Source organism: Typopeltis vanoorti, chromosome 25, assembly GCF_054136105.1.
Source record: "Typopeltis vanoorti isolate ZY-2024b chromosome 25, IOZ_Tvanoo_1.0, whole genome shotgun sequence".
Classification (NCBI taxonomy): domain Eukaryota; kingdom Metazoa; phylum Arthropoda; class Arachnida; order Uropygi; family Thelyphonidae; genus Typopeltis; species Typopeltis vanoorti.
In genome coordinates, this window is record NC_143573.1 from 50,079,682 (window position 1) to 50,093,907 (window position 14,226).

The following is a 14,226-nucleotide window of genomic DNA, read 5'->3' on the forward strand; positions in this document are numbered from 1 at the left end:
AGAAATAGTTTTTACTAAAATAAAGAGCCAAAAGGCTTCTGTTCGGCGATGCAAAATTATACAAATCAAGCGGATATTAAATTCAGCATTATTTCAAAGCCGAATCTAGAAAACTATGAAAGCTTCTCGAAATTTGACCAGAGAGTTTGCGGGAATACACTCGCCGTCATTTACGAGCCGCCCTAGCGCGGATATGGAAACTTGGGCAAGCGATCATGTCTTCGATATGGTCCGCGCTAGGGCAACTCGTAAATGCCAGCGAGTGTATTCCTATAAGCTCTCTGGACAAATTTCGTAAGAAATTTTCATTGTTTCTACATTCGGCTTTGAAATAATGCTGGATTTAATTTAATATCCACTTGATTTATATAGTTTAGAAATAGTTTTTATATACAGGGTGGTTCAAAATTCCACGTAAAAACTTTGAGGGGAGGTAGAGAACATCAAAATCAACCATATTCACGTAGGAAAGCATGACTTGAAACGCTATCCCGAAAGTGATAGGTAGCGGTGTTCACCAGCGCTCCAGGTGAGCAATTGGGGCTTCCTCATTCAAGATTTCGACGTCGTAAGAAGAACATTCGTCGTTTTACGACCGCTGAGATGGCAGACATGCACCTCATTTACGGGTTAGATGACGGTACTGGACGAGCCGCTATACGAATGTATCGCGAAAGGTACCCAAACAGACGTGTATCGCATCACTAAATGTTTGCGCATTTGCATCAGAATTTGTGTGGCTATGGATCATTCAGGGGTCGGAGGCATGATAGTGGGCGGCCACAATCGACGCGAAATCCCGCCATGGAAGAGGAGGTGTTGCATGCGATGGACAATAATCTAGAGACAAGCACAAGTGCCGTTGCCTCTGCTATAGGAGTATCTCGATCCAGTGTATTGCGCGTTTTGCACTCTGAGTCCTTACGTCCATTTCATCTGCGACGGGTCCAGTTACTGATGGCCGAAGATTATCCTCGACGTGTGGAATTCGTGCAGTGGTTTCTGCAGAAAAGTGCCGTAGACCCGGATTTTCCAACTTGTGTTTTGTTCACGGATGAAGCTTTATTTACCCGCGAAGGAGTCTTCAATCACCACAGTGCTCATGTGTGGGCCCATGAGAACCCACACGCTGTGCGATCACATGCTGCACAACAACGCTTCGCTATTAATGTATGGACAGGTATCGTCGCTGACTGTTTAGTCGGCTCATACCTGTTACTACCCTGACAGGACTCCCAGAAGTATCGGACCTTTCTGGAAGAAGTTCTGCCAGATTTACTGAACAAAGTTCCAATGATTGCGCGTCGGCAGATGTGGTTCCAACACGAAGGGGCTCCAGTCCCTTTTGGTATTTCTGTGCGTCAGTATTTGGACAGGTCCTTTGGGGGCTCGATGGATTGGGCGTGGTGGATCAGTCGCATGGCCCCCACGCTCACCTGATTTATCGAGCATTGATTTCTCTCTGTGCGGGACCCTTAATGCCATGATGTACGAAACGCCTGTTGCCTCTGACATGGACCTCGTGCAAGAATCGCCATTGCCGCTGCTAATATACGGGAAACTCCAGGTATTTTCGAAAATGTACGGCAATCAATGCGTCGTCGGTGTCAGGCATGCATCGCTGCTAATGGTCGTAACTTTGAGCACCTGATGTGAAACCATATTATGTATCCAGCTACTGTTGAACTTTTCGGTTACGCCTAATAAAGTTTTTTACACTACTTACTGCCTTGTGTTATTTCTGTATCTTTGTGTCCCTGTTAGTACCTTCCGGTGGAGTTTCCGGTCGTGCTTTCCTATGTGAATATGGTTGATTTTTATATGTTCTCTACCATTCCTCAAAGTTTGTACGTGGAAATTTGACACCCCTGTATATCTTTGTTATATAATCTAAGAAATTTTCGTGGATGTCGTTAAATTCAGACATTCAACTAATTTAATACGTTCATTATATTAAAAGTATTAAAATGCAAATTAATATCAATTCGCATTTTAATAATTAATATAAGAATATTAAGATTTAATTTTAAGAAAACTGATTTAATTGATATGTTACTTAAAATACGTACGATGTATTATATCGTATAATATGTTACTTAAACAAGGTCAGCGAGAAAAAATATGTAGGAGATTATTCATGGGGTGAAAGTAATATTTCGAAGGAACGATTAAAGCGAAAAAGTGTGTTTATATCGCTAAGGCAGCAAAAATGTATATACGAGGGTATGCTGAAAAGTTGTGATAATCACCATGAAGGAATTGAGCCATGTAACTTACACATTATTCTACATATTCCCCTCGAAGTGTTATATACTTACAATGCTGCTGCATCATTTGCAATCCCCTGAGAAAAAAGGCTTTCCCTTGTTGTACAAATCAATCATTTTTGTTCTAGATGTTTATCAGAACTTTTCAGCCACTCCTCCCCTCGTAGTCGTAATGTAAAGAGCGACTTATTATTGTCTAAATTTAACAAAAATTACAATTGGTCAACAAATTTTTCTCAAAATCTTCAAGTCAAAATCGGGCCAACTAGACGCGACAGAGGTGGAAGCACAGATGAGCAAAAGTTATATTCAGTGACTCTCACAAGGGCCCAGAAGGCAAGACTACTTTTTTTTTTTTTTTTTCAGTAGCCAACTATCAAGATAACGAGAACAGCTGTTGGATCAAGTCAATAAACAATGAAGATGGTCATCAGAGGATATGATTAAAATATAAGAATATTTGCATATACATTGATAAGCGATGCAATGCATGATTAGTCTAGACTTCTGAAGGTGGTTGTGTGGAAATTAGTTTACTCATTTGTAAGATTTTATTTTCATTTATTTCAAGGCGTGACAAAAGTTTATTATGAAATATGAACCATGAAGATATTTCCTGTTTTTTTTTCGCTAATAATAATGGTATAGAAATGTCACTGTTATAGCCTTCAAACCTGATGTTATGTATTATCAACTACAGTAGGTTTATAATATAAACTTCTCTATTAAACTGACAGAACAAAATATTTTTCAGGAATATTTCATATAACAGGAATTTTGGCATGCAAATCCCGAGTATCCAATAGAAATTGATCTGCCACTCGACAGGTCCACACACAAATGCAAATTATTCAGGCCTATCGAAACAGGTTGCCACGACATCACTTCATTCCCGTTTATTGGCTTGCTCAATGAGGCAGCCACTCCAGTACCTTCAGGATGACAAGTCATCATCATTTAGATAATCCTTTGAGATGGCAGGCCTGTTGGATGAAAAGAGGCTTGCAGTCATAGAAGTTGACATGTTGGTTCGACGTGTTATGAAGCGTCATCTCAGAACTATGGGCGTAGTTTCAGGAGACAGGAACTATAACAAGAAGGTCTGGCCAAGGTCTCCCGAGGGATAGATCAACAAGAACAGACCACTACCTGGATCTAATCAACAAGACGATGTCCTGTCACCAACTGTTTCTTGAGGTTGCTTGAGGAGGCAGCCACATTTTCAACCGGACTGTGTTAAGCAGGTTTAATTCACGTAAAGGCTATGCAAAGGAGCCAGTACTCTGTATCCCATTAACCACACACCAACACATAGCTCGTCGAAACTGGTGCCATGAATATGTGACTTGGAATCCAAACAAATGGAGTTCCTTTTGTCTGTTTTTTTTTTTTTTTTTCTGATGAGTTCCGTTTTAGTCTACAATTCTGAACATTGTTTGATCTGGAGAGAAAACGAAGAATGCGGTATACCATCCCTGTAACATCAGAGAAAGGGGAACTTAAGGTGGAAGCACTGAGACCGTGAACGTTGCGCTGTACGCACTGCCACAGCCTCGGTCACCTGGTAAGCTAAAGTCGGCTCTGATGGAAGAATGGGATTTGTGCCACAGAATCTTATAGAACATCTTGATATCGTGCATGGTCCACTGCATTTAAGCCTCTTTAGCCGTTTGAAAGGATCATACGCCATGCTGTTGTTATGGGATCATATTTTCTGGCAAGCTGTGTGTAGACTTATGCAAAGTTTTTTATTTGTTTGTTTGTTTTAATTTAGAAACAGTCGGCAACCATCTGTTCGTCAAGTTTAGTATTCATGCGACTTGGAATAGGATTAGTTTCATACTATAAAACACTAAAATCAGTGCAAAGACATCTCAAGATGACAAGAAAAAGGGGGGAACAGGTGATTTTATTTTCTCCTTGTTTTCTGAGGACAAATTCTGATTAAGCATTTTCAGATTAACAATTAAATAAAGCTTTATTTGAGAAGTGTTCAGATTCACGTTTTTGATGAAGGACTGATCACACTGTGATCAGTCCTTATCACACTGTTTATGTATAAATCACACTGTTTATGTATAAATGTTTATGTATATATTATGATAAATCACACTGTTTATGTTTAGCAGAGAAGTAATTAATAATTTTCCCCTTTTGATTTGGTGACTTGATGCAGAACAAACAGAATTAAATATAATTAAATATGAACCGTGCAACAAACATATAAAGTTCCAAACGATCAGTTCACTTTAAAGATTTTTTTTGTTTTTAATTAGCTCTTGACTCAGACGAAAAAAAACAAAACTGAACTACTTTATTGGCTGGTATATCTATTGTTACGTTTATTTATCTAAATACAACGTGCTTAAACTCGCATTACGGGGACGTAATCTGATTCACTTAAAAAAAAAAAAAAAAAGTGTAGGCCTGAGATAAGTTAATGAAATAAAGAGCCAAAAGGCTTCACTTCGGCGATGTTAAAAATCATTTAAATTAAGAGGATATTTAATCCCACATTATTTCAAAGCCGAATAAGAAAACTCTGAGATAAAAAAAATCAAAGAGTTTCATGCCGAATACAGCAAACTATAAAAGTTCAGCGAGTCCAAGCGTGAGCAAACACCTGAGTGGTACAATACCGGGAAACTCGTTGTAAAGGTGGATAAAGTTAGGATCGCAATTATATAAGTGTTTCTCACCTCCTTGGCCATCTCCAGATGTAGAAAGGGATGAGTTAGCGTACAAAAACATTAACTATCGGAAACACAGTCACTAAGGACAGCAAAGAAAAACATAAAATTATATTAAAGTAATATTAAAACTCACCAGATTAAAATATACTCACAAAAGTGAACTGTCTTCTTAACTTTTCCAATTCACCGATTGGTTCCTTACTCCCCCCCCACTACAAAGTTACTGTGGTCCTCTAAAATAATAGTATAACTATTATTTTAGAGGTCCAACCTCTCAAAGAGCTTATTAGCAACTTTTTAAGAGTGAACCCAAAAATCATAGATTTAGTTTTAGAATTAGAAGGATTTAACAATTGAGAGTTTATTTATTTATTTTTAATCATGAAAAACTAGTTTGCATCGAATAAAACACACGTTTCACAGGAATCTGCAAATACCAGAGTTGTGATTATAAAAAGAAGATATATTGTTTCGAAACTTTGAAATTTTGAAGCATTTCAGGGGCTTTGTAATACGTAAAAATTTCCTTAAATCCTTAAAAGCTGAAATATTTTCTTATAAAAGAATATTTTTCAAATTTTAAGGGATGTTATTCGGTACCTCCCTTTCTCCTTCCAGAGGCTAATCAGAAACAAGATGTATTATTGCGTCAAGCATAAAGATTTCGAACTACTGACCAAAGGAGGGGGGGACTTCATTTATGTTTAGTCTAGTCTTTTATATTCAAATAAATAAATAAAAATTATCCACTAAACACACACACACACACACACACGCAGTCGCATTTCAGTATAATATACTGTATATGAACTTGGGTTGAGGGCATCGTTTTTATTAAGAATTCTAGGTTAGGTTCCAACTTCTCTTTTGCAAATCCTACAGTAGTTTGGCAAATCGAATGCAATAAAAAGTATAAAAGTAATATTTAAAGTATAAGAATTAAATCTTTTACTTGCCATAGGTGTATTGGATTAGCAGCTGTTCAGGAAATGCCTTCATAGGAGAGCTGCGCAGGAGAGGTTAATGAGTCCAAGGCCTCCCCTGCTTTTTTCCATGCCTCCCAAACTAACAGCTGCTAAAGGCTTAGAACCTAGTCAGAGGTGAGCGCGATGTGAAACTTGTATTAAGAAAATGATTTAGAAAATGTCATTTAGAAAACGATTGAATGGATATTATCGAAATGTTTTTAAAATATAATCCTTATTAACAGAATATTATTTCCATTTCTCAAATCAGAAGCTATTTTTTAACTCAAAACGAAATAGGATTACTTCAAAAATAATAATTATTAAGCAAATAAATCTCAGCGCAACAGGTCGAGTGATGAATAAGTTAATTAAAAAACTAGAATATATTTTCAATATTTTATTTTATTATCAGAACACCGAACCTATCAAGCAGGTGATAAAATAAACAAACGAGCACAAAGTTCTTTAGCAGACGAATTACGTTCATTTCCTTATTTTTAACACCTGCTTAATAAATTCAACTTTATTCGAAAAATTTCGTGTGCAGACTAACCGCATTCGTAACATTGTAATGGGAAGGCGGAGGAAACCCTAGTTGGAGAGGGGGGAAGCGCTATCATAATTGATAAAGAATAACTGAAATCAAGTGGCTTAAATAATTGATTAAATAATAACCGTTTAAATTGTTCAAAAATATATCACTAATGTATACAAGACTTTTTAAATTTCATTTTAAGAATAATTTGGAAAATTTTAACTGGATTACTGTAACAACCATTAAGTAATTCGAAGGAAGGGGTTGGTCATAAAGGGCAATGAAATTCATCTTCCACGGTCACAAACATCCATGCTACGGCGGGATTCGAACTAACAGGCTAAAGATACTCTATACTCGGCCAGCCAGGCCTAGATCTGTGACTTGAATGGACTATTGCAATAATTTTCTTTATTATCAAGTGAAAATAGACTTGAATTATTCCCCCCCCCCCCATCTGGAATGGCACTTGTATTTGGGATGAGACTTTTTAATAGTTTTGATACTCTTCAAAGGCTAATTACAAGTATATCATAAGGCTTGGAACAGCCGACTTGCAGTCAGCTAACGCGTAATTATCACGTGATTCTGGAATGCTTTGACGTGTTCTGGGCCTGGATGCAATATTCTTGTTTTAGAGCGATCTCCATTGATGTTGCAAACACCTGATCCTGTGAATTTGTAACATACCCAAACGCAATAAGTGACCAGATTAGCCTAAATTATCACCAACAATCTAGGCTAAGCCAAGGTTGCAGCATATCTGAGACTTCAACATCAACTGATTAGTTGAATGAATGCGTTTTCGTGGAAGTACTGGAACCAGATGTAGTCCTTGGTCGATCCCAGTTCTCCTACGAACTTCCTCGTTACGAGTTCATTTGTTGCGATTACTTTTTTCAGGTTTCAAATTTTCTGTTTCTGTTATTTCTGGTTATAGATATCCTACCTAGACAAGCTTCTCCCCCTCCCCCAGGAACGAACTGCTAACGTTAAAGTACATATAACCAATACCCTGCATTCAGACGAGTTAACCCTGTGGAGATCGCGGCTGATCTGACAGATACAAACAAATCGTTTAATATAAATATTCTTACACATATCCAGTGTAAGATCTGCGCATGCATATATTACGAGTGATATTCCACACTGTTTATGCGGTCTGTTTTGGTTTAAAACGTGTTTACATATAATATATATATATATATATATATATATATATATATATATATATATATATATATATATATATATATATATATATATATATCGGCTGCTCGCATCTCGAAACATATTCTCTAGGATCTAAAGCAGCGAGATAATGTATGATTATGAAATATTTTTATAATTTTATAAAATGTTGGGACTGCAAACACATTTCTTAGGATTATGAACAATCAATTTCTTCGTATCCTAACCTCAATGTCCTTCATGTGGCCGCTATAGCTTTTTATTCTTCTTATTATTTAACGACTGACTTTCAAAATACATTTTGTGACTAGATAAAACTATTGAACAGCCGTAGAATTACATAAACATGGCAAATGAGTCGTGAAAATGGTGTTCAGTTAATGTAATAAATAATCAAACCCCTGAATGCTTTCCTACTATGCAAATATTACTGGCTTTTTTTTTTTTTTTTTAAATACTGCAAAGCAATTCAAGTAGCGAGTGACCTTCAAATGCTCAGAGCACTTCCTTAACCGTTATTATTCTCCATTAATCACAATTTTCAATACGCTTTTCCAAATTAACCGAGGTGATCTATATTGCTGTTCTAAATTAAGAAACTAACTTGTATGAGCTTCAGGTTACCTTTTGCAGTTTGTTTTCCATATTTTGCGTTTTGTGGTTATATTACTAGAACAACTTATTGTGCGGTATTTTTTTTTTATCTTTCGTTTTCTCTATTTGTCATTTTACTGAAAAGGGACAGCAAAAAAAAAAAAAAAAGTTGCAAAGTGTGTGATTCTGTCTTTTTTTAATTTCAAAATCTAAAGATCTAAAAAATTCGATAAAATAAAATAAAATAAATAATACAAAATAAAATCGAACAACTTTTTTTTCTTTTCATTTTTTTTTTTTTCTAAAAGATTAGAAAATCCATAAGTGGAAAAAAAATCTTGAATTTCCAAAACAGTTTGGCAAAATAAGACTGATAGGAAGCAAATAATTAATAATAAAAATAGTTCGGATATTGCTGTCTCGAATTTGACAAATAAGTGACTAAAAGAAGAATCAATTCTTTAAAACATACCAGACTGGAAAATTGTCTTATTTAAGCAGTAGCAACTGCTTAAAAACATTTAACTGACTTAGGCATTTGATCACGGCTAAGATTTTCGTTTGTGTCAAAATCAATGTCTATTGGTTAAAAATCGGAAGTCTGTCTAGGTCGGCAATTGATTGTGTGTCGCAGTCAAAAGTTATCTTTCAGGTGTGTGTGTGTGTGTGTGTGTGTGTGAAAATGCTTCACACACACACACACACACACACACCTCTGTCTAGTTAATTCCAGGGTCATGAGGAGAACGTCGTTTTATAGATTTTTGCGATAAGATTTTAAGATTCTTGTTTCAGAATCCGATTGGGCCGAGTTGGCTTACGGCTGGTCCTGGATCCCACCTAGATCGTAGTTTGTACATCTTGCCGAGTATTTTATGTCTCAAATTTTCGCAAATTCCTGAAACTGTTCTTCTTAACTAAATTTCCGTTAAGAATTCATGTTTTCACACTCTTCACACATGTTTTGAAATGTCCGGAATCACTTCAAACTTACTTTATATTTTGTTTTAAGTGTCCCGTCGGTCACGCTTTTGTTTTTGCGACTAAGCCGATCAAAACGTGCCGGCGATGCATCGATGCATGTCACAAGTATTAAACAGAGACATTAAAATTATGTTCCACCATCCACATCCATATATGTCGATGGGAATGGTTTTTTCCTTCTAGAAATTTGAGTATTTCATCTCGAAAATAGGCAAACCAGCCAGGAGGATTAGATGCAGCAAATACAAGAATATTTAGGCATAAGACTAATTAGCTTATTTAAAAATTATAAGTACCTAGGATTATTATTTATTAATTAACAAAAATGTTTACACAATCAACAGTTCTGTAAACGATTATCATAAGGTGATCTTATGATATCACATCACAAGAAAGGTATGTTTTGAAAGGCCTTCTTGAACACTGCTATTATTCAACATTAAAACAATGCAACTTGGAACATAATTTTGGCTTATGTGTAGTATTCATAATATTGCTTCGCTTATGGTCATAACAAATGGTTCGATTGAAACCAAAATAGAAACAATTCGCCAAGTTTTAAAAGCGATATTAAATACTTATTTTCATTAACTTCTATTCAGCCAGAAGAATTATGTAAGGACCCATTGACAGCGTCAAATCGGGAGTTTGGAGCAGTTTAAATGTATTACAACGAAAGTACATTTAAAATCAAGTAAAATATGCAAATGAGAGACCTTTCCAAACGAAATGGGTGTTTTATGAAATGTCAGGGGCTCGTCTGCATAATATACAAGTGACTGGTGAAGCAAATGCTGGCCTAATGAAAAGTTACTGTAAAATTATTATCATAAGTATGGTAATACTTTTATGGTAATTATAAATATTTCTTACTTTATAAACTTCGCAGTTTAAAAGGGAAAATGTTTGTAGCAAAGAATTTCAAAATAAGTTTTATTAAAGATTGAGATAGTAGTTCGCACTCTTTCGCTTTAAAAATTGCTATCATAAAATACCTTAAAAATCAGTGAGACTACAGCATCTGAAGAAATCTTTAGAAGAAATAGGCTTCTGACTTTTAAAAACTTTTACTTCAATTACTTCAGAGCATGGAGAGTGTAACTTTTGGGTTTCAATCTGAAAGCATTACAAAAAACTCCATGTGTATCTTCGGTCACTATGCAGGATTTATATTTCTTGGATAAATATCCTGATAATAAAGTATGTAGAGCCTCCGTGGTCGGAGAGACCTGGGTTCGATTCCCATCTATGACGTGCGGAACCTTTATCTGGCCTCTTTCGACTAAAGGTGAGTTAGCCGGTGTCAATATGGAAGGGAGAGGTTTTTTTTCTCCCGGAAACTCAAGTTTTTCGCCCCTCAAAAGAGGCAAACCGGCCATGAACAGACGCATCTACAGACAGAGGACACACCGCGAGACACAGAGTTAACCACCTTATCCTCGAGTACGGTTGCGGTTACAAGAATAAAACCTCCACACCGTAATAGGTAGAAGAGAGAAGGATTGAGAAAGAAAGAAAGAAGAATAAAATATGTATTAATGTAAATATGCAAATGTCCTTGCTTATCAGGAAGTATTTCATGTTATCCAGAGTCGTCTTTAAGATTGTCAGTAAATTGTAAGTTATCTGAGACTAAGCCCCTTGTAATATGAGGCCCTAAGTTGTAGTTTGTATAGCTTATGCATAACGGGCTCTGTGGTCATCAAATTATATTGTGTTATTCGATACTATGTGGAAGGGCTTTTTTTATTTTCAAAACTGACAAACCGGCAAGAAAACAACCCACTTGACATAAAAATGCATTACAATCAGTGGCGATATGTTGATTTAATAATTAATCAATCACGACTGGAATAGTTAAGAGTTGACTGAAGTCTAGTTGTGAAATCCCAGTTTAAACTTGACCACTAATGTGGTGGTCAAATATTTCAAGCTTCCGAAAACTTAAATAAATAAAATTATTTATTATTACTTGTTCTTTTATATTATTCGTTTTTATTTTTTTCTTTCTTTCATTTAGAATAAATTTCTTATTTATTCAAATAGCGAAGGTTCGCTTCTTTAAGATAACTTACTAACGTTGTCTATTTTGATTGTACAGGAGTATATTACGCTCCCCCCCCCCCCCCCCCGGAACTCCACGATTCTTTTACAGATCTCCAAATCTTCAAATTCATGTCATATCGAAAATTATAGATAAAATAAAAATCTCAAATATATAATGGCTTTTAAAATGTTGGCTTTTAATATGGAATTTTGTTTAATTCCATATTATTATTTAAAACAGAAAAAAAAAGTTTAAATAATAATTTAATGTTTGCATGTTCGGTAGTGTTTTTAATTAATTTTTTTAAAAATTTTTGTCACTATGTTAAAGTACTGTTTGTTTCACTAGATGATATTTATAATTGAAGCCATTTTGCCAAAAATAATGAGTTTTATAGATAATGTATATTTTGTCCATTATATCTTTTGCAAATCAAATATAAGTAATACTGACGCAATCATTTCTTTCTTTTTTTTTTTTTTTTTTTTTTTGTTCGTTCAAAAATCCTCACGGCTAGAAATAGAAAAACCAGATCTTTGAGATAAATATACAGTATTTATAATATATTGCTACTATTGCGCCATTAGCAGACGCAATTTTCAAATGGCGCACGCACACCCGTGCATTTTCTAGTTTGTTTTCCATAACAGGAAGCATAGGGGTGTGTACAACTATAAATTTAAGCAGTAAAACAACGTTCCGAAGCTGTGTTTACCGATTCTAAGAACACCAATCGATTTAGCTTGTAAGGATCGTCATTGCATGCCCACGGGTACGCAGTAAGTGTCCCTCTCTTTCATAGCTCCACCCACTACTAAGCCAACCTTCCAATCAGATGCCGCTATCTAAACAATTGGCTGCGAACACCTCTTCTGTCGGAATTTAGAGAAAAGCAAAATTGTTTAAGAACTATCCACGAGAGGGCGGTGTTATCAAAAATCAGAACAGCGGTTTAATGGCAGCATGGTAGACATGATAACAGGGATTTCGCTAACGTTACGAAAACTTAAGATATATAGCCTTGACGCCATTCATTCCATGGAGGAAACATTGTGATTTCTTCTAGTCATTACATCTGTTGTGCTGTTCTACACCCCCCTATCAAATAAGAAGTATTACGTCAAGGAATAGCTCTTCACGTGGTGAGCCGCTTTTTTTTAAAAAAAGTCTATTACGTGAGGATTTTTTAAACATTATTTTTAAGAAATATGTAAATGTTGTATCAAATTGATTTTTCTAAGTCATTATGCAAATTAACCGCATTCAGCCGTATTGCTGATTAAGCTGAACATTTTTTAGTTAAGTCTGTTAAATATAAATATATTGTCGCTCATCATAATATTAAATTATTTAAGCAATATGGCTTCATTCGCAATATATTTTATAGTATTAAATCTGCTACAGCATCTTATTTCAGTAATGTATTAAGATAATGAAATATCTGTTATTACTGTATATATTTTACACAAGAGGCAGTACAAGATAAATTATACATTTAACTCACGGTTCAATAATTTCAACTGTGGATCAAAAAATAAAATAAAAGCTAATTATTAGTCTTTATTTTATGCACTCATAGCTAATTTGCTGAAAAGCGTCATATAATGACACTGACTGCATTGGATATTTTTACCTAATTCCAGTTGAAATAAATTCTCATTCACGGATTATTTTCGTCTGCTGCAGTTTTCTTCTGATGCAAAGGTACAAGCGCACGTGTTTGTGATATTTAATATGTCGGATGTCTCTGATGCGTGATTTTTTTTCCTTCTTTTTTTCAATGTCAGTGTGCAGTTTACGTTAGGGTAAAACGTTTTTGATTAGTCAAAGTAAACAAAAACAAGCATACAAAATAGGCACATATAAGGTAGCAAAAAATAAATAAATAAAATGAACATCTGACATAACCGAAGTGATTATTCCTATAAACTGAAATAATCTTTATTTAGAAGGAATAACAACGACTATCTTTTTGTGCCGTATTCACCTTCTTCACATGAATCTGTTTGCATTTTCTTCTTTACCACCTTTAGTTTTTTTTTTTTTTTAATATCACTTACTTATGCTACCGATACCTGGATGAAAAGAAAACTAATAAAACTGGAAGCCAAATAAAGGGCATTGGCATAAGTATAGTGATTCCATTTAACTGATATTTAATTTCATATGTATAATTTGTGATTTTGTAAAATTAAATAAAGTAAAGCACGCTTTTTTTACGTGTATGGCTTGAAAATTAATAAAAATTAATTATTTTTATTAATTTTCAATTAATATTTTAAACATTGTATTATTTACAAAATCGCTTTTTCCATAGGTATGAGCAGTCATACATATGTTGTTGTAGGTGCTTCATTACTCAAAGAATATCAGTATTAAAATAATTAATTTCTGGTTCCTATTTATGGGCAATTCGAGACAGTTTCAAGGTTCGTTTATTTTTTCTGTATTTGCTGTCTGAAAGTTTAACATAATCATGTAATAAGATTTGTATATAACGCACTAATTGCTACATGAATCTGTACATCTTTACAACTTTATAGCCTCGATGAAAGTACACTATAAGTTGCAGATCCCATTTTAAAAATTTGCAATAAATAGATAAATAAAGTTAATGTTTTTCATGGATGCTCATTATTTTCAAATCCTAAAAAAGTAAACTGAAATGTCCGTCATCTAATCAAAATGACGATCTAATATCTAATGCAGTCTGATAGATCTAATATCTATCATACGGTTTATTATCGTCTGCTTCATGTTTTCTAACTCATTTATCATTGATTATGTAAGTAGATCTTGTTGAAGTGCTACAGTATTTACATTATTAATTCATCATATCTTTATAAATTAATAATATTTTAATGTAAATATTTCTTTAGGTTTTCATTTAAAGACTAATTTTGTTCGGCTTTCCACCGCCATTCTTGGTCAATATAAATATCAGAAT

The 14,226-nt window shown here is 34.6% G+C and overlaps 1 protein-coding gene across 2 annotated transcripts in view; it reads left to right on the forward strand.

The window, feature by feature from the left end:
- The first annotated feature begins 12,245 nt into the window (after window positions 1–12,245).
- LOC150092736 (uncharacterized) overlaps window positions 12,246–14,226 on the forward strand; it is a 109,019-nt gene continuing 107,038 nt past the window's right edge. Inside the window, exon 1 of one of the 2 annotated variants that reach the window (XM_090414402.1) lies at window positions 12,246–12,421. The gene's annotated coding sequence lies outside the window, so the exon portion shown is untranslated. The remainder of the gene's footprint in view (window positions 12,422–14,226) is intronic. The other variant, XM_090414403.1, reaches the window with a different exon arrangement.